General features: G+C 41.9%; 1 protein-coding gene and 2 long non-coding RNA genes across 3 annotated transcripts in view; 2 read left to right on the top strand and 1 right to left on the bottom strand.

The window, feature by feature from the left end:
- LOC123960356 (scavenger receptor cysteine-rich type 1 protein M130-like) overlaps positions 1-27,332 on the bottom strand; it is a 549,618-nt gene that overhangs the window by 45,571 nt on the left and 476,715 nt on the right. The gene's annotated exons all lie outside the window — the stretch shown is intronic.
- On the top strand, positions 2,049-5,702 carry LOC123960234. The gene is made up of 3 exons (XR_006822482.1): positions 2,049-2,842; positions 4,632-4,633; positions 5,489-5,702. It is a non-coding gene; the product is annotated as an uncharacterized LOC123960234 (long non-coding RNA).
- On the top strand, positions 9,605-13,205 carry LOC123960237. The gene is made up of 2 exons (XR_006822485.1): positions 9,605-12,189; positions 12,781-13,205. It is a non-coding gene; the product is annotated as an uncharacterized LOC123960237 (long non-coding RNA).

Raw genomic sequence — 27,332 nt, 5'->3', positions numbered from 1 at the left:
CCTACAGTTTTGCAAAGTGTGTGTTACAAAATTGCAAACTGAGTGCAAAGCAGTGTTTGTGCTTTTAGTTTTGCAAACTCAGTGAGTGGTTTTGCTATACGTATTAATAGTTTTAGAAATTGTGCTACAAGAATCACGATTTGCGCTTAAGCATTCAGAAACAACTGTAATTGATTCATGTCATTTAATTTATAATTATGTGATGGAAAATAGTTAAAATGCAAATGTTGCCTTGAAGCAACAAACCCACAAACGAGCATTTTTTTCCTTACTCATACTGAAATTGAATCCAAGTCCTTTGCAGCTTAGATGGCATCTAAAAATTGAGGATACACTGCAGTGTTGTTGAAATCTTCATTACATATATATGAAAAACCAAAACTGTCTTTATTTCACATTTACAAACGGGCTCAAGTCCAACAGAGATCAGTTTGTAGCTGGAGTCAGCTTTTTGTGGTTGCCTCACCTTTACACTCTTTACATTTCTAAGAACCAAAAAGCAGAAGTGTTTAAGAAGCACTTAAAATAAACAAAGAGACTAAGCAAAGGTCAACCATTTCAAAATACATTTTCTGTCAACGCAGTGTAGACATTTAGAAAGTGAAAGTGTGGTGAAGTTTAGATGTAATTTAGAAAGTAAAGGGCAGAAAGCTGTCTCCACTGAGATTTCTTTTTGGTAAATAATTATCTTCTATTGTCAATCGGACACACAGTGCGAGGGGCGTGGCCTTTCTGAAAATTGGGCTCGTATTTCTGTGGAACCCCATGCAACACATTTCCAGTTATTCCCCAAAGTGTTTCTAGCTCATCGCAGCTCACAATAATGTGAGCAAACGCAGCAGACAAAAAATAATTATAACCGAACAAGACAAAAGAGTTCTACCACTTCATGGTTTGAACCCATGATCTTAATTTCTACAGCACCTTTCAAACATGAAATGCAGCTCAAAGTTCTTCACATTCACAGCACACTGTTAAATTTGTGTTTTAAATTCCAACTCAGAGTCAAGTATAACTTTTTAGGTCGTTAGCGGCTCTCGTTGCTTGTATGGGAATGGGAGGTATTTTCTCTTCAATGTTTCTCCATAGAGCATTATATAAAGGATTGCTACAGGATATCATAGCTCTCATCTGTGCTGCAAAATAATAAACTCAGAGGGAACGTTGTCCCTCTCCCACAAAATAAACACTTTCATTGACACTGAGACGCAGATATTTTTGTCTCCACTGTCTTTGGTACAAGCTATGAAATGACAGTAATGATGATTTATTAATAGATGGTGGTTCAGACTGAAAATATAAAAAATATATCCCACATATCTGTGTCCCCTGACATTTTGAGAATAAAGTCATAGCCTAATATTAGAAACAAATCTACCTGCCCTGTACTCTGACGTGCATTTTCTGCGCACACATGTACACGGCGAATATGTGTTGCTGTGAGTCCTTCTGCAGAAGACTTGAATAAAATTCACAGAAAGACAAGCGTTTGCCTGAGTTATTTATTTGAAAACCTCGGATTGCCAGCACAATTTTGGCGTTGTCGGCTCCTCACACGCGTGAGAGGACTTTGACACTCGGAGCTGAAGGTGAAACCGTGCACGGCTGGAGTCTGGGACTCTGGACCTCAAACCTCCCCTCCAAACTGTGGCTGAGACGTTGGGGCAGCTGTGCGAATCAACAAAGCTCTGGTGTAAAAGTACTGAAGTCAGGAAATCACTTTTGGACAGTGGAAAATAAAAAGAGAGCCGTGAGAGTGACAGGACTTATTTGGGGGGGGGGATTCTAAGGGAATACAAAGTAAATGTACAGTGTTGCTGGATGCTGAATGTGTTTACTGCTGATGTGTGACAGAACGCGTGTGAACTTTTTTAGTATAAAAGCTTTTCTGTGGTATAAAATAAAAAGATTTATTAGAGGAAAAACAATATTTTGTGTAAGTGTAAGACAAAACAAACCTCCCAAATTTAAAACATAAAAAGGAGATTTCGAGCAAATTAGTTCTAAAGTTAAATATCTAAAGGCAAGAGAGACGTTTTTACTACAGTAAGTACAGTACAGTGGCTTACAGTGACGGGCAGCTTCCGTCTCAGACAGTCAGAAACTTTAACAAAACAAAAAAGAGGAAACCGTTAGAACAGACTGGACAGCAGATTGTTTAGAGGAAGCACTTCTCAGGGACAGGAAGAAAAGGCGGGGACAGCATCTCTTAACACATCTCAGTCCTGATCTGGACCCGGTCCAGAAGACAGAACCGGCCTGCATCAGTGTCTCCGCTACTACCAGCAACACAGACAGCAACACAACAGCTGTCAGCGCAAAAACTATAGTTAGAAAACAGGAAGCCAATGCTGTTCTGAAAACTGACGCTCAACTCGACACCCTGGGTGAGGCCACGGGAGAAGGAGCAGGGGGAACCTGCAGGAATCCACAGCGCACACAGGCTCACAAGAACCGGGAGCCCGAGGGAGAAACACACCTCCTGAGAAACTGTGTCATCAATGACACCAAGCCAGAAGTCAGGGACGTGGTCAAACGCAAACGCTGAAAAGCTGAAGCTGTTTCACACAGAGAAAATTCCCCAAACAACAAAAGAAAGAGGAAAAACACACACAGCTGATGACGTACGAGGACCAGCACGGAGGAAGAGGAAGAGCCGGGGGTCGTAGAGACAGGGGAAGAGGATGTGGCATATCTGACGCTTGTTTGAAGAAGAAAAAAATACTGGACACTGGGCTAGAGATTGTCCGGAGAATTAAAATATGCAAATGGCTGATTGACTGGAGAGGGGGAACCGAGGACAGAGGAGCTGAAAGGACAGAACAACCTACGCATGAATGGCGTGAGAGCACCACACAGACACTGAAGCATGTAAACACACGCCTGAACACACAATAATATTTCAAACTGCTCTAAAAGATATTTAGTGATTTCCACTCCTGAGGGAAGTGTTGTGAGTTTCTGATACGGCATCACAGTTAAACTGAGAAAAAGGGAGTTGATATCAGTGGAGGACGCCAGGAGCAACGAGTAAACTTTGTCAACCATTCCTTAATCACGGCAGTCGAAAAACTTTTCTAAACTACATGCACACAGACAGAATTAGTGTCTCCACAAGAACTAGGCTGCACATCTCACGTACATGTTAGTGCTGATATGATCTTTAGGACAGATGGTTCAGAAACACACTAAAGCTGAAGTGATTGTATTTGAGCAATAAAATATGTTTCAGTTATTGTGAATGATCCAAACTCAGTTCCTCATGTCTCTCTGGTCAAAGCTAAACATGACCGGTGGGAGGATTTAGGACTCTGGATGACAAACAGACAAAAAGACATCAGATCTAAATGTTGACTTTCACAGTCGCCCTCAGGTACACTGTAAAATATTTTCTGTAAAAACAGTAAGAACTGTTCCAGGAACAAAAAAAAACAAATCTTTGTGAAAGACGTCTCTAGATTTAACTCCTTCCTGATGATGGCCGTAAAGCTAGCAGATGATATTGTTTTTGCTCATGTGATCACTGCAAAAGGGAAAAAGAAAAAGCCCTCCCACCCCAAAGCAAATTGAAGCAATTCAGACCATAATGAGAGAAAGAAACAGGTAAATTATCGTTTTAGGGATGACAGTTCTCACATTAAGGCACCACGGGCAGAAACCGCACATGGGGAAGGCCTGAGATTTATTTGTTGATTTAAAGCTGGCTCTTTAATGTCCACCGACCCTCGGTCTACCAGACTGTAACAAAACTTTCACCCAGGCAGTTGACGAGAAGGGGGGTCACATGACTTCAGTGTTGACCACGGGGGACGACTGAGACCTGGAGCCTATTTTTCATCCAAACCGGACTCTGTTGCAGCCAAACGTCCTGAAGAAGCAGCCACCGCATCGCGTGACGTTGAGGACTATTTAGATTTGACTTTGTCGGCTCTACATGCAGTATCAATGATTTAGCTTGAATGAAAAACAGCTCATCTCTCCACAGCCAGGTGGCTGAGATACAACACTGTGTTGCACTAAACCCTGCTACTCTCCTCCCGTCTCCTGATGAAGGGCAGCCGCGTGATCGTGTTACAGTGATAAGGGCAGACACCTGTAATGAATGCAGACGTGCAGTTTGTGACAATGCGGACAATTGAGTTGTTTGTGGACGGCTCAGCATCACATGATCCAGCAACTGGTAAAAATAGAGCAGGTTTTGCAGTAACAACTTTGCATGAGACAATTTTGGCAAAACCGCTCCCTTCAAACTCTTCTGCACAAGCAGCAGAGCTGAAGACAGAAGCATGTAAATATGCAGGGGACAAAACTGTCAATATTTGACAGTCAGTATTCTTGGGGTGATTTTTGGAGATTGTGGGCGAACAGGAAGTTTTTATCATCCACAGGCAAACCTGTCGCTCATCACAAACTGGTTGCTGAACTACTTGGTGCTGTGCTGTTCCAGAAAATGGTTGTTGTGTGTAAATGTGACGCTCACACTAACAAACCTGATCCTATCTCACAGGAGAATGCCAGAGCTCACATTGCAGCCTGCAGCAAAACAAACACTAACCACCCAATGTATGTTTTAATGACTCCTACTGCTGACTTACAGGAATTACAGGCGAGAGCGAGTCCAGAGGAGAGAGCTGTTTGGGAAAGAGCAGGCTGCACGTTTTCTGACAAAGTGTGGTATGGGCCTGATGAGAAGTAAGTATCTGTTTCCTTGTTATGCTGAGTTGAGCCACAGATGAGACCATGTGTCAAAAGGGAGCATGAAACAGGAACTAAACAGATACTGGTTCATGTCATAGTAGATATGTTTTCTAAAGGGGTAGAGGCATTTCCAACATCCTAACAGATCGTTCCTCGCTGGGGGATCCCAGCTAAAATCTCCAGTGATAACGGCACACCTTTCATTAGCGCAGCATTGAAGAGTCCTGAGTGAAGGAGCTGTAAGTTGCCCTGTATTCAAGTTTGTATGTAGTACGCCTACACAGCTAAACAAAGCCGGAGCGAAGACTTTAATCGGCCAAAGTGAGTGAACCACCCTAAGAACTGTTTGCTATTATTAAGATGTCCAAGAGAGACGCCAAAAATGTGAAAAAAAGGAGGCTTGATAATGGATGTGTCTCCTGAAAAATCATTCTCTGGTTTATGTGCACCTCTACCGGTCACACCCACGGACAGCCCAAACCCCAAGAAAGTCTGCAGAACATGAGACGGTCTCCAATGCTGACATTCTTAAAGCCATTAACGGCCTGAATGATCGCTTTTCAAAGTTTAAAGAAATGGTCATCAAAAATACAGCTGAGAGAGCAAGAAGACATGAAAGGGCTGCAAATCCAATGGAAAGGAGCAGATGACACAGTGAAGAAAAGGGAGGGAGAAACAAGAAGCCTCAGAGCGTTATAGCAGGAGAACCTCCGTCTTCTGAATCTACCAGAAAGCAACAATGAGGATGTGAGAAAGGAGGTGCTGGAGATCATTGCTGAAATCATCCCAGAGGAAAAGAACAAGCTTGGATTCGTGGTGGGCACAGGGTAGGACGACCAAGACGGGATAAAAGCACACGCCCCATCATCATACGCTTTACCATCATGCGCACCTTCAGATTGAAGGTATGGAGAGCTTCTCTCAACGCCGATGTCATGAAGGAAAAGAATCTCACTCAGCTGGAAAGACTCTGGCCTCTAATGAAGCAAGCTGATGAAAGAAGACCAAATGGCAGGAACCTGCTGTCGTATTGCTGTCGTATTATTATTATTATTATTATTACTGTTATTATTAGGTCTCCCCGTCTCAATGGGTTAATTTACAATTTAACAGAGCAACACGTTCATCCCACTAAATATTTCAGGTACTCGTGTTCGGAGTATTTAACTTGGTGGTAAGCTTATTTACCTGATATTCTCTGTCTTAAGAGTTTGTTTTTTTTCTGAACTAGTTCCTACAACCTTTAACAGACTTCCAGTTAATAGTTTCATGTTTTTATTTCGTTATGTCAGACTTCTATTTTAGTTCTTTAAAAATAATATCTCTTAATGTCAGAGGTAAGAAAATCTATTTTTATGTTCAGTAGACGAAAAAAATGCAGACTTGATATTTTTACAAGAGACTCACTCAGTAGGCTGTGATGTGAAGTTTTGGAAAGCACAATGTTATTTCTGCCATATTTCCTCTCAACAATCAGCAGGTGTCGCCGTTCTCCTTAACAAGTTTAACGGAGACATAGTTGAGTCCTTGATGTCAGTTTAGATGTGTGGCGCTTTTTAAACCCAGACATTAATGAGTTTACTCTGATTAATGCCAATAGATCCCTACAATCTACAATTGATTTATGGCTTATATCTCCCTCTTGTCTACAGTTTGTTTCAGAATCAGCTCATAGTTAAGTCCCACTTTCAGATCACAAAGTAATCTCAATCCATTTAGCAGGAACAAAACAACAAAACAGTCATTTAGGTGGTTATTGGAAACTAAATAATAAATTATTAAATGATGAGGGATTCTGTGATCTGGTGAAAAACATTTGATAACAATGAAAGGAATCACATACAAAAATGGGAATACTTCAAGTACAAAATCAGAGTAAAAGCAATAAAACGAAGTAAAGAAATTTAAAAAAATAACATAGCCAAAGGACGAATTAAGTGCTTTATTGATTAAAGATAAACTTTAAGAATGAAGAAACTAAAGGAGAAAATAGACAACATGTATATTGAAATGACTAAAGGGGCCTTTATAAGGTCCCGAGCAAAATGGCTAGAAAAAGGGGAAAGAAACTCTAGTTACTTCTTCGCTTTAGAGAAGAGAAACCGCAAAAGAAATAATATAAATATCCTTCAAATTAATGATAACATCACCTCTAATCCCTTGGACATCTCTAGACATGTTGGCTCATTTTATAGCAATATATATATAAGTCAAATACTCAGTCGATGATTGTGATAAATGTATTGAGTCAGTTAAATAATTCACCAACTATATCTGAACACTTTCAACTGGAATGTGAACGGCCCGTTACAAAAATAGAAATTTCAGAAGCTGTTTTGTCGATGAAAAAAGGGAAATGCCAGGTAATGATGGGCTTTCTGTTGGATTTTATTGACATCATTGAAAGTCCTCTACTTGAATTATTGAAAGAATGTAATGCTAAAAAGGAAATGTCCACAAGTATGAAGCAAGGCTTAATATGCCTTCTCCCCAAACCTGATAAAGATCATTTACTTATAGAAAACTGGAGACCTATAACTCTCTTAAACATTGATATTTGACATTGAAATATTGTCATTCATTTTTGCTAAGCGGTTTAAAAAAAGGCCTTCACGAGATCATAAATGAAACACAAACAGGTTTCATGTCTAAACGTCACATAAGTTCAAATATAAGACTTGTTCTTGACTTGCTGGACTATTCTGATAACATTTAAACCGATGCACTGATTGTATTTCTCGATGTCTGTAAAGCATTTGATCCTGTAGACCACTACTTCCTGTTCAAAGCACTCCAAACATTTGATTTTGGACCAAAACTAATATCCACTGTAGAAATGTTTTATAAAAATATTAACAGTTGTGTTATATTGTACCCAAATACCAGCAAAAGATTTCCTGTACTTAGATCAGTTCGCCAGGGCTGCCCTATTTCACCTTTTTGTTCCTGCTGGTGGTTGAACTACATATTCATCATAATCCCATTATCACAGGTTTGTCTATTTTTGGTAAAGAAATCCGATTGACTCAGTTAGCTGATGATACAGGCCTTTTTTAACATCAGATTGAATATGCTATATCCTTAATTGACCAATTTTCTGCTGCTTCTGGATTAACACTCAACAATCTAAATATATATATATTTTATGTTTATATCAAACTGATGATAAGCAATTGTTTAATATATCAGTCAAGAAATGTGTAAAATATCTGCAAGGACTTTTGTGACTTGAACTACACCTTCAAGGTGAAATGGTTAAAAGAATGCTTAAATGCGCCCGACTCATTATGATACTTTATCCCACATAACATTTTCAAAGTGTCACTATAATATCACAAAGTTAAAACTGTCCCGATTTTATCAACAAGCTCTTTTAGCGTGGAAGCTGTGCTGTTCTCATAACTTCTCTCCACACAAGTTTATTATATGGAATAATGAATGCATCACCAAAAGGAACAAGTCACTTTATTTACAAAACTGTTCAAGTAAAGTAATAAAATATCAGCTTGCTGCCCAGCCACTTTTATTATGGACATGTAGCCAACTAAACCGCTTTCTCTGCAGTAGCACAGGCAGCCAATACAATCTGATTATTCCTAAAGCATCTAAATAATCTTCACAACGCAGATAATTATTGTGGCAGTAACAGTAACACGAGGAGCAGCTCGTTGTTGAAGCAGGTAAACCTGCAGAGGAAGCTGTGCGTCACAGGACTGTTTTATCCACCATATTCTCTCTCTCTCTCTCTCTCTCTCTCTCTCTCTCTCTCTCTCTCTCTGCATCTCAAAAATGATTGTTTTGTGAATAAATAATAGCTGGTAGCTGCTGAGTGAAAGCCAAGATTAGTTTCACCGGCCACATCCTGTTTATCGACACACATCGCTATTAAACAGCAGGCTATGAAAAGAAACTGATATCCATCAAAAGAAAGCGATGCTCTTGTCAACAACAGGATACTGTTAATATATCAGAATCATTGTAGTGATGTTACAGAGTGTAGTTTGCTCTGCAGAGACTAAAGACGCTTTAATGCTCCGTTAATGGAAAGTGAAAGTTAAAGAGCGACGCAGGCTGCTTTCCAACAGGCCACCAGTGCCATGGTGTGGCTCACTGGATTTCAGTTGTTTCAGTAGAACAATAAAGCCTTAAACTGAAAAGGCATTTGCCTGATTTTCTAAATGTTTGCATCTGCCCAGCTCATTCATATCTGCATTAAATACCACCTCTTAAGATAATCTTTCACCTATATATATATATATATTATTGATATTCAGAGTGTTGTCTGAAAATTACTAAGCTTGTCTGTTAAACACGAGAGGCGTCACTTGGTTTTATTTGCGTTGGCCAACTTTTGACCTGAGTATTTTTTGTTTGCTCACTGGGATACAGATCGATGAACTCTTGTGGAGATCTGAACTGAGATGAAGACGCATTAACTGGTGGATGAACTGTGGGTTTTGTATTGAGCGCTTACTGTATAACACACTGTGGTGAACTTAGCTGTTCTTGTGGTCTGCAGGCCGACCTGATGATATTATATCATTATTTAATGCCATGACTTGACTAAAATTATCTTTATCAAAATTTGGTACTACTTCTCCACCACCATGCTTCACCTAATTTCATCATAACACAGGCCTGACTCACAAGAAATAACAGTGTATGTTTAGTCTATCTAATATTGTGTTGGTCAGACTACAGTGGATAGAAAAAGTCAACACACCCCTGTTAAAATGCCGGGTTCTTCTGATGTAAAATAATGAGACAAAGATAAATCATGTCAGAACTTTTTCCACCTTTAATGTGAACAATTCAATAGAAAAACAAACTGAAATCTTCGAGGGGGAAAAATAAAAACCTACAATAACCTGGTTGCATAAGTGTGCACACCCTCTTATAACTGGGGATGTGGCTGTGTTCAGAATTAACCAATCACATTCAAACTCAGGTTTAAAGTGACTCTGATTAATCACAAAGTTCAGCTGTTCTAGGAGGATTTTCTATCCACTCTATATACTGATTTAGTGCTTGTCCATTTTAAATAATACAGAAGGTACAGAGCTTTAAATATTGGTTAAAATAAATCACAAGTAGATGCGTTTGTGTAGTGGTTGTTTAGTTTCCCCAATGTCTGTACATTTTCATTGGACCGCATCCACTAGATTACTCAGTTTAAATGTCTTGTGTAAATAGTCTTCTTTGGTAAACAATGTTTCATGTGCTTTCAATGTGCTCAGACACGTAAGACAATTTAAAACAAATGCATGCATATATTGAGGTGCACACATAGTCTGTAATGACATTAAATTCTCAGCTCCAAACACATCTTTCCCATTAACTCAGTGCAGTGACAGAAACATTTGTATTTCTGGTGTTTTTCTCAGTCTAACGTCAGCCTGAACTCACATTTCAGAATCAGATTTATTTGCCAGGTATGTGACACACACGAGGAAAAAGGACTCTGGTTGTACATTGCAAACACAATGATACGGTGATAAAATCAAACACAGGCGACAGTAATTTCTCCTGTTTACACGAAGGCTTATCTTAATTTCAAAACAGCTGCAAGCAACAGCAGTTTTAGCCTCTTAGCAATAACGCTTCTAAAGAAATGTACCGTGGTTAATGTCTGTCAGTTCATTGTTCCTTTACAATTGTTTGCTGCACGTAGACCAGAATAATTCCTACAAACCCCTGCCCATCTTCTAAATTACTTTTACCTTGTTTTTCTAGATTGTCATCCCTTAAACAATTACATGCAACGAATAAATTGTGTTCATATAAATCACGTTTCTCATAACAACAGAAAATCTTATATCAATCAACCTCTTCTACCCCGTCCATTTTGACTCCCTCAGGTCTCCATATCTGATGTGTTACAACCTTTAAAGGAATCAAACATTCTACAGTCAAAACCTCTTCAACAGATATTCTCCGACACAGTATATAAAAAATAAATTAATATGATTAAACTCACTGAGTAAAGAAAAACACAAGTTATTGTTCTTTTTTTCTCTCTCCCAATACTCAAAAAGTAAATGAATGATTAAATGAAACACACTTATAAGCATTTTCAAAAACACTCTTAATATCTCTTAAGAATAGTAATGACAGTTTTAATCAGTCTTTATTTTGACTGTTTTTGCTAAAATGATTTAAAAGATAAAAACTGTTCTCTGATGAGTTAAAGGATTAAAATGTTCTCTCATCTTTCTAACCTATTTTGTGACTTTACACTAGAGGCCGTCTCTCCTAAAGGTTTTTCTTTCCCTAAGTGGTAAGATATTTTAACAGGTTTCTCAAACTGTGCTTTGTATATTTTAATGTAATGTAGAATCTCTTCTTGTGTCTATGTGACTAGATTTTCCCTAGTTAACTATAAAATCAATTTTACATCCATTATACTTCTCTCAGCGTCGTTTTGCACACAGGACAGGCTTTTTCATCAGATTTGAAGTTTTATGGGCTAAGACCCGATGTTTCAAGATCCTAAAAACACCCCTGGTGATGGCACTCCTCATTTCAAAACAAGTTTTCTTTCAACTTTGGACCGATGCAAGATGGAAGCAGTGGATTCACATTGACTAACAACATGTTGATCAGCAGGGCAGACTGCACAATGTCAGTGCACGTCTCTCAGTAAATAATAAACATCACCTATTCAGTCAAGTTATAGTATAAATAGCATTTTACCTTTGAAAATGTATTAGAGGAAACCTGGAAAAGCCCGTTTGAATGGAGCTGATGCAGCTGATAATATTAATATCCATCAAGTAGCCTCTTGAAATCTATAATTTACAGGGGCTATGCTGAAGTTTGGCAGTAGATGCTGGATAATCAGGCGGTACCAGCGTAGACCCGTCCAGACTTCTTTAGCAGGTCCCACAGACCCAGGGGAAGTACATGCACCTTCAGCCAGTACTAGTAAAGCCAGAGATGTACAGAACAGTTGCTGCTCCACCAAATGACCCAGCAGATTGGCCCCCAGTCTTATCTGACTTCATGAGAGTTGGTGCGCAGAAGTCTTTTCAAACCATTTTTCTAGGTTTCTATTCAGGCTTCCTACAGAGACGGTTAAAGGAGGGAGGTAGTAGTGAGAGCACTGTGGTGTCAGGTGTGACTGTAAAGCCATGGTAAATTGTTCACACGGCTCACGAGTTAATAGAAGGGCCCAAAGCAGAAATTTGCTAAGGGCCTCAGGGAGGTCAGGACCAGCTCAGAATAACTGCATGGTTCGCAGCTTAAGTGTAACGCCAAGTGAATCATATATGAAACATGGGCTTTAGAGACCTCTACATCATTAGTGTGATAAGTTTTCCCCCCAAAAACCTGATGTATACAGTCAGATACATGCAATGCACAGATAATCCACCAGGGGGCCGAAATTCTTCCACCATAGGTCCTTCGATTGAGGCGGCCAAAACGGAGGTTGTCGATCGGTGACCCGCAGGTGGTTTTCAAGAAACTTTTGCCAATTTTGAAGAAGTTAAGGTGAGGAAAACCTTCAGTTGTTTTTGATACTTCAATATGAATATTTATTGTTGAAGCAATGTATGGTTACTGAATATTTCATGATTTATTTTATGGTAAAATCGTGTTGAAAATGTGTGAATCAAATTAGAGACAGCAGGTATATCAGGTCATTTATGTATACATCTGTAAATCATAGTTTTATTGCTTATCCTTCACTATGCATTCTATTAAGTTTCGTACACTCTTATTTAATTAAAGGCATAATTTGGTATATTTAGTAAATTTTCTAGCCTATCTTGTATTTTCCTGCTGTATTGAGATGCTAAATGTCTATTGGACGAAGACTCACTTCATAATCATTTTTTTATTTAATCTTTTGGTCATTGATTTTAAAGAAGAATTGACCAATTCAGAGGAGGAATATTGTATTTTTTAAATGGCAAAAGAAGAAATTGAGAAATTGAAGATATCCTGATTTATGGATGGAAATTCAGATGACATGGCAGCAGTGAGGGGAAGATGATGATGCTGATGATAAAAGGCTCAAAACATGTTGTGTTCTGCATGTTTATTGTTGTTTTACCAAATATGATAGAAAACAAGTTTAAGTTTGGCAGGAGACCTTACAGAGCCTGGAGCGAGCAGTCAGGAAACACACAGAAACAATGACTGCAAACGCTGTGCATCCTGTCTTGCCTGAATGTGAACTTCTGCCATCAAGAAGAAGAATCAGAGAGCCAAGATGTAACTCAAACACACTTATGCTATCGTTCATCCCGACCTCTAAACTGCTGAACTCTACAACAAAATCCTAGTACAGTGGAGAAAAGTGCCATGAAAGCACCAGACTTTTGCATATAGCACTTTATTTTTTACAGTCATGTTGTCAGGACAGTCACATATGTCTCTCATGTCTTAATATGTCTTGTTGATTCTATTCATAATGAGTTTTTATTACATGTTTGTGTTCTGAAGCAACAGGTTGTAACTAAGACAGATTTCACCTCAGGGACAATAAAGTGTATGCTTTTCTATTCTAGGATGATTATTCCTAAAACATCTATGGATATAATCTCTTCATAGTATAAAGTATTATTGTGGCAGTCCACATAGAGAGGAAGCTGTAAATCCCAACAGGACGTGCATCTAAAAACAGCTGGTAGCTGCTGAGTGAAAGATCAGTTTCACCGTCGTCATTCTGTTTAATGAATTCCTCCTCGGACGTCGCTATGAAACAAATAGTAAGCAATGTGAATTAAAGGAGGAAATTAAACAGGCTAATGTCCATCAGAAAGCCCTGCTCTGCACAACGAGAGGATTGTGTTAACAACATATCATCATCCGACTTAGATGTTACAGACTGCTGCATGTGTTCGTTCTGCAGAGACTAAAAAGACTTCAATACACCGCTGTATCCAGCTGCTTGGGACAGCTCATATAAAAGACATGACAGTAAAGAGTAAAAGTCCACTTTTTAAAAGGAAGGTGAAACGTTTCTGTTCCTGAAACAAAGACTTTTTAACTCATTGGTGTCCGTGCTGATGGGACCCTATTAAGGGGGTTCTAATGGGCGGAATCAGCGACAACGGCGCAGAGTGCTCGCTGCTGCTGTTTGCTGCATGAGAGGAGAAACTCATGGCAGCATCGTGTCTGCAGAAGACACAGAGAACCGCTCAACAGTTTTTACACTATTATCTATTTTCCTCTCACAGTACAAACTTTCGCTTTAGCTGACATGTAGACTAAATACCACGGGGACGCAGGAAGTCAGCAGGAAAAATAAAAGGAATGAAGAAATTTCAGAAATATCATGTGACACTGATTACCTGTTTGTTCTTCTATTTGAATAACACAGCCTGCTGGATAAACACACAGACAAGCGTTGTTTTTTTCATTTTACTTACCCTAATTGCATCCAGCTCCTTTGCCGTTCAGAGGGCATCTAAAAAGCAGAGTGAGCTAACTGACTACTAGTTGCACAGTCGGAGTTATTAGAAAAGGGCAGCAGTAAAGTCAACTTACTTCAGCAAGAAGCTACGTGACCTTCAGGAAACTCCGTAAAGAGGTGAGGCAGAGCAGCCGAGGGACATCAGAGAGAACACCAGAAAAAAAAATTCTCCATCAAATAAGATCCAGTTTCAGCAAAATCAGTGAATAAAGTTGTGTTTTGCACAGTAAATAACAAAATCAGTGAATAAAGTTGTGTTTTGCACAGTAATCAGTGGGTTCCAGGTCGGCCTCCACAAACCATATGCTTCAGCAGCACCGTACGAATTGAGAAAGGCTTTTCATTGGATGGTAAATAAACAGCCCCAATGCAGGACGAGACATCAACATTTTAAAACAGCTGATCAGGAAATGATGAACTCTCAAATGTCTTCAAGAATACCTTCAATGACGGGCCAGAGACTGCCATAGTGGTGACCTATAGTGCAAATTTTGATATCATGGGAATGGGACATATTATCATTAGTGTTGTAGTACCCGAGACCGGTCTTGGTCTTGAGACCGGTTTTAAGACCACTTTTTTATGGTCTTGGTCTTGTCTCGGACTCGACTGCATTCGGTCTTGTTCTTGTCTAAGTCTTAGAACCATAACTTTGGGGAATATCAATTGCTTGTGCGTTGTCTGATTTATTTGTTAACATCCTAATTTTGATTGGATGTAAAACTTATTGCTTCAAATGCAACCAATAACCCTAATTACCGTTAACGACTGCCCCCCCTCCCCGTGATGGAAAAGGAGTGTTGGATAAAGACGCTTAGGTTGATTTCAGCTCTTAGTGTTTGTATGTGGGTGTTTTAATGGGAATGTGGAACAACTGCATGTCTGTCCATCCTGGAGGAGTTTTTATTATTATTTTTCTTTTCAGTTTTAGGTTAGTTTTGTGGAGGTTATTGTTACCTGAAACAGGGGTGCACTTAAACAGGGTGGGATAAGTAAAGTTTAAGACAGAAGTCTCTGTCAAACAAGTCCCTGAATCCATCTGCTGTTATCAGGAGATACATTTAAAAAAACATAGTAAAAGCTAAATCCCCGTCAGACGATAGCTGATGGGTTCCAGAGTTCATTCGATGCGTTCCGCTTTTTTAGCTCAACACAAACTGTTTACCTGCAACCAAAGCCCACTCAAACCTGATTGGTCAGACTGCAAACAGAAACCAGAACGCTGCTGATACCAAAACCTGGTCCCCTGCCTCCAGATTCTGCGTTCAGATATCTGTTGATATAGATTACTGACGGACAGAATCCCACAACTCCATGTTGAAGTGGTTTTGGGAGATTTCAGGTCACTACAGTTTGTGTTTAATGGGAGCTGATGGGCTCATGATGGTGTGTGATGTGATGTGATGACTGTCCTTGTGTTTGATCAGGTCCAACAGTTCCTCTCATCATTTTGGTCGTCCGGCCGCTGACTCTGCTGCTGGTGCTGGCACTGGTGAACGTTGCCCTTTATTTCTACTATAAGGTACTGACTGTGTCTGTTGTTCAGAGGACTGAGATGAAGCACTCGGTCTGTGTTTACTGAAGAAGAGGAGGAGGGATGCACTAACTCACATGTGTGCTGTCATGTCTCTCCAGGCCAGCAGGGGGCAGAAGCCGGGCAGGCAGGAGGACATTGAGCTGGATTATTATAACCTGGGTGTTTCTGCAGCTGACTGAAGAGGAAGGAGCTCAGGGAGCAGAGTAGGACCTCCAAGGAGCTCATCTCAGCTGCCACACAACCCACCATAAGCTCAGTCCAGGATATTACACTTTTATACTGATGTTCCCTTTAAAAAATCCGTCTGGAATTATTAGATTATATTAGAATCTCTATTTTTGTTACTCTCAACATGAAAAGAGCAAAACCAACCGCATGTTAGTCTTCCATCAGACTTCCTGTCTGTGGCTCTCAGCTCCAAGCCCATTGGTTCCTACTGAAGACGTCAATCTTTAAAAAGTCCTCACAAATATATAGTTGAATTTTAATTCAGAACCAAAGCCACGCCGACCCAGGCCGATCTAGAAGTCCTTCTGGAACAACGTTGGCCGAGTCCTGTTAGATATTAAATTAAAGTCAAAGTGTTGAGAGACAGATTTCCTCCTCCACGACGTTTTGTTCCTTTGATGGCCGCAAGAGCACATTTAGCTCAAATCTGACTAAGAGCAGAATTATACAAATCGGAGCAAAACTAATTTTTTTGTAATTCATTTTGTGTATTTCATTTCATGTTGCTTAACTTGGTAATGTGGTGTCCGAACAATAATGCTGCGATGATGTGTGAAATCCGCTTGACACTGTTCTTGATCATAAAAGTTTATTAAATCAAGGAGTTCAGCATCAATTACAAGCTCTGCAGCAGCTTGGAGAGAGACCCAGCCCGATGGCCACTCTGTACATCAAACACAGCTTATATAGGACATGTTTAGGTATCTGTTAGATACCATATAAGAGTCTGCAAACTAAGGCTCCAATCCATATAAGGGCACAGTGCTGTAGGTTAAGTGTAACCATCTGTTAGACACCATAGAAGGGTTCAGTCCCTTCATAAACACTAATCTCTACTCCCCCTAACACTGGGTCAGAGGTCAAATTCCATAGGAGGGTTCACTGAGCCTCTTTCCAGCTGCTAGAGTGTTATTTTAAACAGTAATGGTCAAATGCACATATGTTATACACCACAGTAACAAAAGAATTGACTTCACTTTTTAGCTTATTTGATAATCATATCGAATCATTTAGTAAGTTATCAGTTAAAGACAGTATGAGGGCACTTTTATGATAAAATGAAGTCGGGTCCAGGTGGATCATTGTTGGACGTGGAAAGTACGACACTACGTGACTGTCTGCTCATAGCCATTTAAAAACCAAAACCTGCATAAATTTATCATCTACTGTATTCAAAGAAAAAGCAGTTTAATAAAATATAAGACTGTGTTTTCAGTTTGTCTGTCTGTTCTTCTGTCTTTAGCACAGATGTCCACTTGGACTCGAAGATGAACTGATTAGAGTTTGGGGGGTCAAAGTTCACTCTGACCTCAAAATGACCTCGAAAAACTTCTGTTGCCTCCCCAAGTTGACTTTTTGCTCCCAGTCTTGTGTTATTGCTAGCAGGTCAGAGGAGGTGGTCTTGGCAGCTGATGTTAGCTTCTCCCCAGCCCTGACTTTTAAGGGGCTATATGTAAGTTTTTCAAAGAAATGAATCAAATTTTCATTGCCTTATTGTCAATGGGCTCAAAACTCACTTATAAATGAAGCACACGCCTGTTTTCTCCGTTGCTTGCATCAGCCACTATTCTGCTTTTAATGTGGGGACTCCGGGTCGGAGCCCTGTGCGCTCTCCTCTCTCGTATTACAGCGACCACACGGCAGCTAACGACATGCAGTCCACTAACACTATAAAACAACCGGCTCACAGCAAAACACAGACTCCATGTAAGGATATAAAACACCAACAAAGGTTTATGTGCTGAAGCCCATCAGACCAAACGGGTTCAGATGATGTGGAGTAAGAACAAAGTGAGCATTAGTAAAGCTGGAGAAACACAGAGAAAGTCACGTTAGCTCGCCGGCTAACGCTGAGCAGTTGCTAACGTTATCTGGTGAAAAAGTTATATCACTTTCCACATTACTTCACCAACTGACGCGACCCATGTTACCATCCTGTGTACCACTGTTGATTTAGCCTGAAAGGATGTAACGGTAAAAAGCAAATGAGGAGCGATTTCTTTACTAACTAACGTTACGGTACAGTAGCTCAGACCTGTCGCTGTTTGCTTTGTAACGTTCACTTTAGGTTTATTGTGGTTTTCCCAATACTCAGGTACACAGCTTCTCCACCTCTCAGTCGCTGTAACTAACGTGACCCACATATATATACAACCCTGCAATAAAACGGTCACAACAACACAGAAGAAGAGCTACCCACTAACACTAGTTACAGTAAAGTTACTTACTGCGGTCTAACTGTTATAAAGTGTGACACAGTCTTATAATATTCAGTCCAGCTCACTAACCGTTTCATGATCATCCAATACAATTAGCTGTGCTGACGTTGCTGAGCCTCCGGTGACAGATACACAGATAGTAAAGATAGTTACTGAAAGCAGCAGACGAGCTAACGATGTAGCACGTCAGCTAAATGCAGTAAATGTACCGTGATCATGTAATGAGTATGGATTAGTTCAACCTGCAGCTGATAAAACTTTTACTGTAACATTGCAGTGGGGGTTTACCTCAGTTTCCAGTATATTGTTTGAAGCTGTCTCCCTGTCTGTCTATAGCCGCTGTCACTCTGCCTTTTTTCGGGAGGATTGTGCCGATATGCGGCTCGCTGTGCTGAGTGAAAGGTACGGCGCCGGTGATTATCTGTGTCCGAGCTGGGAACGTTAAAGTTACAGAGCCTGAACATATCTGGAGAAAAGCCACAGCCTGCATGCTGATGTTCCTGCGTTTATTGTGGTTTTTCTGTATGAAAGCGTTTGTGTTTTGGATTATGCTCGCTCACGAGTTCAAGCGAGCACGCGTACGAGCACACACCTGGTTGCAATCCGCACCGCTAGTGGCCGCTGGAAACTACATAATGTCCCTATAATCAGTTCAACAGTGTTTATTTGCTGGATTTCACTGGAAATGTTTGGTTTCTTTGTATGCTAACTCTTTGCATTGACCAGAGAGAAAATGTGAAGGTTCTGACTAACTATCTCATCATTAGCAGAATAGGTCTGATAATTACCAGAAACTGTCTTTAATTATGAGAAAATGTCCTCTTTTGTTTGAGCTTTGTCAAGACCTCTTTCTGCCAGTTTTTAACGCCCTGGGTACCCTTTAGTGTTGTTTTTATAGGGATCAGCTGTCACGCTCTGCCGGTTGGCCATCCTTGGTGTTGCACTTTTGTGTTTAGTTAGTGTTATTTTGGTCTGTTGGGTTTTGGGGGTCTGTCTTGTCTTTCGTCTAGTGTTCGGTAACCCTTGTGGGTTACCCCAGTGATCCCTCTGCATGTCTGTTTCTGTTTTCCCCTGCTCTCTCTCTCTCTCTCCCTACCTGTGCCTCATTAGCCTCATGTCTTTCACCTGTGTTGCTCCCGCCCTGCTCGTTAGTTCCTGTGTATATATACCTTGTGTTTCTGTCTTGTCCTTGTCCGGTCATTGTCTCATGTCAGTCCTGTCCTGTCGGATGTTGTGTTGTTACCTGCTACCTTCTGGAAGTACTAGTTCCTGTACTCGTGAGTTCTGTTTATGCCTGTTGTCGTGCTTGGGATAAATAAAACCTGGAACTCAATGTCAGCTCTCAGTGTCATGCATTTGGGCTCTCATCTGCTTTGCGCACCCAGCGATCGTGACAGAATGACCGGACCAATTAAGGAGCCCAGCAGACACTCTAACTGAGGAACAGACTGACGTGCTGAGGGAGCTTTTGACGCTGAGGAATATGTGGTAGTCATGTTAGCCATAAGGCAGCTATCGTGTCCCTTGCCTGGAAGAGCCTGGCTGCTCAGCCAGGAGCAGCAGACTCTCTCCCTGGGTGGGTTTGTGACTTCCTCCACACCTCAGCCGATCCCCCAGCCAAGTCCTCATCAGTTCCTCAGTCCGTTAGCCTGGAAATGGCTAACACCCGGCCTGCTAGCCCTCCGCCTGTCCTGCCTGTTATCTGTTTGGCTAGCGCTGCTAGCCCTGCGCCTGTCCTGCCTGTATCCTGTTTGGCTAGCGCTGCTAGCCCTGCGCCTGTCCTGCCTGTATCTTGCTCGGCAAGCGTGGCTAGTCCTCCGCCTAGCCTGTCCGTCCGCCTGCCTGCCCTACCTAGGACTCAGGACTCAGGGACTATGACTCTCCTGGCCTACCTGACCATGAAGGCCAGGGAGTCAGAGGCAGCACGGGCAGCTAGCCTATGGCCTGATAGCATGGAGGCTAGGCTTCCCCCGGAGTCCTCCTTCGAGGGAAGTCGCCTGGCCATCTTTTCGGGTTCCCGTGGTGGTCATCGGAGGCAACCAGGTCACCAGCAGCGACCCGTCTGCAACCAGCGTGATCCCGGGCCTGCTAGCGCTGCTAGCCGCCTGCCTGATCCCTGGCCTACTCCTGCTCCCAGGTCTCACTTGGTGGTCCTACCGACACCAGTTCCAAGGTCTCCGTCGGTGGCTAGAGCGGTTCCCGCTACCCGTGCCCCGTCGGTGGACCGACCGGCACCAGCTCCGCCGGTGGTCCGATCGACTCCTGTTCCCTCGTCGGTGGGCCGACCAACACCAGCTCCGTTGGTGGCCCAGCCTGTTCCTCTTCCTCGTGCTCCGTCGGTGGTCCGACCAACACCAGCTCCGTTGGTGGCCCAGCCTGTTCCTCTTCCTCGTGCTCCGTCGGTGGCCCGACCGGCAACTGCTTCGCCGGTGGTCCGATCGACTCCTGTTCCCTCGTCGGTGGTCCGACCAACACCAGCTCCGTTGATGGCCCAGCCTGTTCCTCTTCCTCGTGCTCCGTCGGTGGCCCGACCGGCAACTGCTTCACCAGTGGTCCGATCGACTCCTGTTCCCTCGACGGTGGTCCGACCAACACCAGCTTCGTTGGTGGCCCAGCCGACTCCTGTTCCTCATGCTCCGTCGGTGGTCCGACCGGCACCTGCTTCGCCGGTGGCCCAGCTGACTCCTGTTCCTAGTGCTCAGTCGGTGGTCAGACCGACTCCAGCTCCTCGTGTCCGGTCCATGGCCTCCAGCTCCTCGTGTCCGGTCCATGGCCTCCAGCTCCTCGTGTCCGGTCCATGGCCTCCAGCCCCTCGTGTCCGGTCCATGGCCTCCAGCCCAGCTGTCTCGCCGGTGGGCCTCCAGCCCAGCTGTGCCTCCTGAGCACTCAAGCTTTGGGTGCCGACCTCCGGAGAGGTCTTACCGTCTGCCTCCTGCTCGGCCCCCAGTGGGGTTGCTGTTGGCCGTCCTGCCAACCCCTTGAACTCTGTCTTGACTTGCCCTCCTCCTGTCCTCCCTCCGCCCACCCTGGGCCGGCTTGTGCCTTGTTTTTGTGCTGTTTTGGGTTTTGTTGACCGTCTGGAGACGCTCGTCGGTGGGGGGGTACTGTCACGCTCTGCTGGTTGGCCATCCTTAGTGTTGCACTTTTGTGTTTTGTTAGTGTTATTTTGGTCTGTTGGGTTTTGGGGGTCTGTCTTGTCTTTTGTCTAGTGTTCGGTAACCCTTGTCATGTCTGTTACCCCAGTGATCTCTCTCTCTCTCTGTCTGTCTGTCTGTCTGTCTGTCTGTCTCTCTGTCGCTCGCTCTCTCTCTCTCGCTCTCTCTCGCTCGCTCTCGCTCTCTCTCACTCTCTCTCTCTCGCTCTCTCTGCCTGCCTCATTAGCCTCATGTCTGTCACGTGTGTATATATACCTGGTGTTTCTGTCTTGTCATTGTCTCATGTCAGTCCTGTCCTGTCGGATGTTGTGTTGTTACCTGCTACCTTTTGGAAGTACTAGTTCCTGTACTCGTGAGTTCTGTTCATGCCTGTTGTCGTGCTTGGGATAAATAAAACCTGGAACTCAATCTCAGCTCTCAGTGTCATGCGTTTGGGCTCTCATCTGCTTTGCGCACCCAGCGATCGTGACATCAGCAAGTTAACAAGAATAAATAATTAAAGTCTGATCAGACTTTCAACATAAAACTAGTAGTTAACGTTGTGAAATGTTGTAATTTGGTTGGGTTTAGGTACCAAACCTAGTTATGGTTAGGAAAAGATCATGGTTTGGTTTAAAATAAGAATTTAATTAAAATCATCAATAACTATGTTGCTCAGACTGATAGTCCTACCTCAACCAAGGGACCTCATTGAAAGAATTCAGAGGGCTGTCTTGGCCTATTTCTGGTCGGGGCATCACCGGCTGACAGCAGCGAAACTGCACCTGCTGCCACAGGAGGAAGGACAGGGCCTGGTGGACAGATGGCTCTGGCCTGCCGTGGATCAGGCACCGCCAGTTTGCTGCTGAGGAGAGCTGGATGCTTAGGATATGACATTTCCTGCTTCAGCCCCAGCTGCTGGATCAAACTGGTCTGACACCTTTCTACCAGTCTGTCCAACAACGCTGTAGCCTCCTCATGTGCTGGACACCCACCACTTGAGACACTGACGTGCGGCCCAGAAGTCTCATGATCGACAGAGCCCATACTACCGCCTGTGGAAAAACACAGTGGATCAGCTCCACCAGAGCCTCCACTCTCTCCTGAGAGAGCCGCACTCTCTATTTAGAGGAGTTCAACACAACACCCAGATAGGTGAGCCTTTGGGAGGGTAGAGGAGCGCTCTTCTTCCAGCTCACGGTAAAACCCAGGTGAGACAGGTGTGTGATGAGCATGGCTGTCTACATGACCGCGCCAACAGCAGCAGGTCATCCAGATAAAACTGGAAATATAGGCCTATACTTGCTTACATGCACGACTCATGAGCTGAGCTACTGTAATAAGTTAGTTGAAGTTTAGCTAAGGCAATATCTCATGGCCATACAGGCTAATGTACTGATGGACACACTACAGGTGAACACAGTAACATTTATGTCTAATAACGTCATCATAATCGCCACATTGATATGCAAATTAGGCGTTAACTATTTGCACACATTTGACAAGTCACTGCAGGTGAATAGGATAAACAAAATAACTACAGCATATCACCACAGAACTTCCCCAGTTAACATTTTCCTCTGAAATGTTATGTTTAAATATGCAGATTAGCCTGTTCTGGTTAATTTAGAATAAATCCATAGATGCAAACAGACAGAGGTTAGCAGGCTTAAAACCAACTCCATCTAAATGTGTATTCTTGAAGTTTTATTTCCGTTAGAGTAAAAGAAGACCTGGAAGCAAAATAGACCAAAGTCTCAAAATTGACCACCATATGAAAAAGTGTCCTGCTTAAAACACAAAATTTACATGATGATCCTCATGTAGTAACTCTCCATTCTATTAGTTTGTTTTATGCTGATAGATCTTGATACAGACATTTCAGTATTCTGTTGCTTGGCTGTGTGAAACTGAAGGTCATCTTTAAGGGCAATTTATACTTCTGTGTCAAATCGACGGCGTAGGCTATGGGTCTACGCAGAGGCTACGCCATCGCCTAACGTGCACCTCCTCAAAAATGTAACTACACGTCGAGTCGACGTGGACCGTAAGCTCTGTGAGTGGTCGGCTGGGTAGCCTCGCAACGCCTCCGAGCCAACCGGAAGTACCCCATGCTTTAAAGTAACATTTACTAGCAGCCAAAACGGCAGCTATAACACAGTGACTCAATATATTTGACCGTTACAACCCGAGCGAAATGACTCCTTTTCCCTATCAGAATGTGATCCATTCGGTCTGTAACATTTGAAAAGGCTGCACCAGGAGCAGGAGTATAAATCAGCCTTTACTCATTTGGCATCTTGCATGTGGAAAAAAAGCATTTAAATAACATGTATATATGCCTGCAGCCAAAAGTCAGAGTTTAGTGTGGAAATGTTTTTTGGTTTTGAAGTGTTAAGTAGGCTACTCCAATAACACCAAAATAATTAAAAGGATTTATTGTCTTGTGAAAATAAACAAATTATTAATGAAACTATGACATTTATTCTAAATATATACTAGTAGCATAGAAAACATGCACATTGTGGCAGAGTTTGCTTTGCTGTTGCTGCTCCTGTGATAAACCTAGTGAATAGTAAAGAAGACCGTGGGCTCTGTGTGAACTGATCATTTTGTAGAAAAGTCAAAATGCTGAGTATTAAACAATTGCGTGAGTGTGAGAGAATTCAAATGAATTGGAAGGGAGCCAATATATTTAACACTTGAGCCCCTGCCCACCAAAATGTCTGCGCACATCCCTTTCACAAAGAGGAGAGGAGAGGTTTTCTCCAAGTAGATTTCTATTCTTGGTTTTTAATATAAACAGTCTGTAAAATACAAATAACAACTACTGAACTTTATCGTGGGACAAACAAAGACGGCCATTATGTAAGCAGAAAAAGAAAGGTTGACGATTCAGTGGATGTTGATGTAAAATTACTGTTTTCTGGGATGGTGAAAGCTAAAATGATTGATTGATTTTAATTATTACAAAGAAATGAAGGACATAGATCAGTTCTGCATAATTTGGGATTCTGGTGATGTTTTGTGCTCTGTCAGAGAAAACCAACTCATTTTTCCTGTGGAGTTGTTGTAATATGCTCTTTCTTTGAGTACTTATTATTTTTGTATTTTACTTTTTTAAATGGCTTGTTGAAATATTGTTAGTAAAGTTGTTTATAAAAAGTTAAAGAAAATCTCTCTCTCTCTAAAGGCTGAGTTTCATTAATCTGCTGCTCTGACCCAACATATCAGATATTATCAGTCATCTTTATTAATTATCAGAGTGATAGATAGATAAATCAATCCATTATTTTTCTTTTTTATTATTATTCTTACTTTTGTTTTTTATCTTTTTTATTTTTGGGTTTTTCCAAAAACCTCCTCAAGACTCTGACGCCTCTGCTGCTGGACAGTATGAAAACTGACCCACTGGTGAAACATGCAGCTGCAGTGAACCTCCACCTCTTCCTGTAGGCAGATACACTGAGAGCAGAGAGCAGGAGGACGGCAGAGAGACGGGCTACCTGGACATGGATCACCTGTTGCTGTTGCTGCTGCTGCTGCTGCTGCTGCTGTGGAGCTCAGGTAGGACTCTGATCACTGTGCTGGTGCTGAAGTCAGCTTCTGGTTCGGCGGTGAAGGGGAAAGTTAAGGGAAACTGAACTTACGTTGCTGAGCGACTGATCATCTGTGCACCTTTTTTTAAAATGTTGGCTAACCCACATCAGACCAGGTCCAGTTAAAAACCACTCTGCTTGAGCTGTCAGATCTGGACTAGATTGTCCCAGAGAGTCTAAAGAATCTTTAAAACATAGTGTCAGATTGTTAAAGTGAAAATAAAAAAGGGGAAATTCCTGTGTTTTTTTAATGTGTTCCTGCAAAGTTGGCTGAATGGAAACATTCACAAAACAGGAAAAACACTCATTTCATATCCTGAGTGATAAGATCTTATTTCAGGGCTGTTGGCACTAATGCTAACCTTGTAGTCACACTAAATAAACATCCTACATTTGCTGCCTTTGCTGTGTTATCATTAATCATTATTAATTTTTGCGTCTGCGAACATAGAGCTGAAGTGACTTGCCTAACAGCTCCAGTTTTGTCTCATCTGTCCAAAGGACATTCTCCCAGAAGCTTTGTCAGTATGCATTTTGGCAAACTCCAGTCTCGCTTTTTTATGATTTCAACAGCGGTGTCCTTCTCGGTCATCTTCCATTAAGTCCACTTTGGCTCTGTGGTGTCCGAACAATAATGCTGCGATGATGTGTTGAGAAGAAATCCGCTTGACACTGTTCTTGATCATAAAAGTTTATTAAATCAAGGAGTTCAGCATCAATTACAAGCTCTGCAGCAGCTTGGAGAGAGACCCAGCCCGATAACCACTCTGTCTCTCTGTACATCGAACACAGCTTATATAGGACATGTTTAGGTGTCTGTTAGGTACGATAGAGGGGTTTGAGTCTGCAAAATAAAGCTCCAACCCATAGAAGGGTACAGTGCTATTTTGAGGTAACACAACAAGGGGTTAGAGGTCAAATTCTATAGGAGGGTTCAGTCCCTACATAACCACCAATCACTGCTCTCCCCTTAAGAGGTCACTGACCCTCTGTCCTGCTGCTACAGTGTTATTTTGAACTGTTATGCGTCAAATGCACAAATACTGGATACCACATATTCCCCCCTACGAGACAAAAAGATAACAATTTCTCCAACACATGCTTCTGATAGTATTATTTTAACAACATATCAACTTTATGGAGTGTGAGAATGAAAAACCCGTCCGGCAGCCTTCATTCCAAAATGCCCTCCAAGACAATCTAGACAGGAAAATTTTCTCACGGCCCCTCTGCCTTAGGCAGCCACGCATGGTACTCCAGTTTGATTAATAAAAGACATCTTTATCAGTCTATGCAGAGATATGGTTTAGCCAATACATGTGAAAACCTCAGGAAATGAAACAAATCAAAACAATGTCCGAATTCAGGCTGGTCAACCCATCGGACCCTCCAACGGATCTTTCCCTGCCTAGACCCTATATCCCTAAACATCAAGAAAAAGAAAAAACCTGAGGTCCCCATATATTAACCCCATAACACAAAAAGAATATGATAGTTAATTAAGTATTATTCATTCAAATACGTATTCATATCTATATCAAAGCAAACATAGGAAGGTATTCTACTGCAGCTCCTCAGCAGTGTCGACTTCCAGTGTAGTGTTGATGCAATCCAGACGTCTCCACACAGTCCTTGTCCAGAGTTCATTCATATTGTCCTTGTTTGAGTATCTGAATCCCCATCTGTACATCCCCATATACTATGGAAGAAAAGAAAACACCAACCAGTCTCTTGTTGCAAAATAACACATGAAAATTAAAACCTCAAAGTAACATTAAAATGGATATCTTTCCATCATTACTTCATCACCTCCATCTAAATCAGCCATAGTTAACAAAGGCATCTGAGTGTTCTCCCCAGGCATTACCACTCCAACCCATCTCAATATCATAGCTTTCGCAAAAGTCAATAGCACCGTACAAAACAAAACATCAAACACAGCGCTACAAAGGCTGCTACCAAAATCTGAACCACCACTGCTCCCACTGGTCCTAACTGATTTTGTAACCCCACAGCTCAAACAGCGACGGGTGGTGTGATCTGACACTGATGTTGTTAGGATTTGGTTGTGTGTACAGTGGGGGAAATAAGTATTTGACCCCTTGCTGATTTTGCAGGTTTGCCCACTTACAAAGAATGCAACGATCTATAATTTTAATCATATGTACATTCTAACAGTGAAAGACAGAATCCCAAAGAAAATTCCAGAAAATCACATCATATGAATTTATAAAAATTGATAACCATCTGATGAGGAAAAACAAGTATTTGACCCCCTGGACAAACAGCATGTTAATATTTTGTAGAAAAGCCATTATTGGCCAGCACAGATGTCAAACGGTTTTTATAGTTGGTAACAAGGTTTGTGCACATTTCGGCAGGGATGTTGGCCCACTCCTCCCTGCAGACAGCCTCCAAATCATTCAGGTTCCGAGGTTGTCGCCTGGCAACTCGAATTTTAAGCTCCCTCCAAAGATTTTCAATTGGATTCAGGTC

The sequence above is a fragment of the Micropterus dolomieu genome, linkage group LG21, assembly GCF_021292245.1.
Source record: "Micropterus dolomieu isolate WLL.071019.BEF.003 ecotype Adirondacks linkage group LG21, ASM2129224v1, whole genome shotgun sequence".
Classification (NCBI taxonomy): domain Eukaryota; kingdom Metazoa; phylum Chordata; class Actinopteri; order Centrarchiformes; family Centrarchidae; genus Micropterus; species Micropterus dolomieu.
Note: the sequence above shows the minus strand (reverse complement) of the source record. Positions and strands in the feature narration are given on the sequence as shown.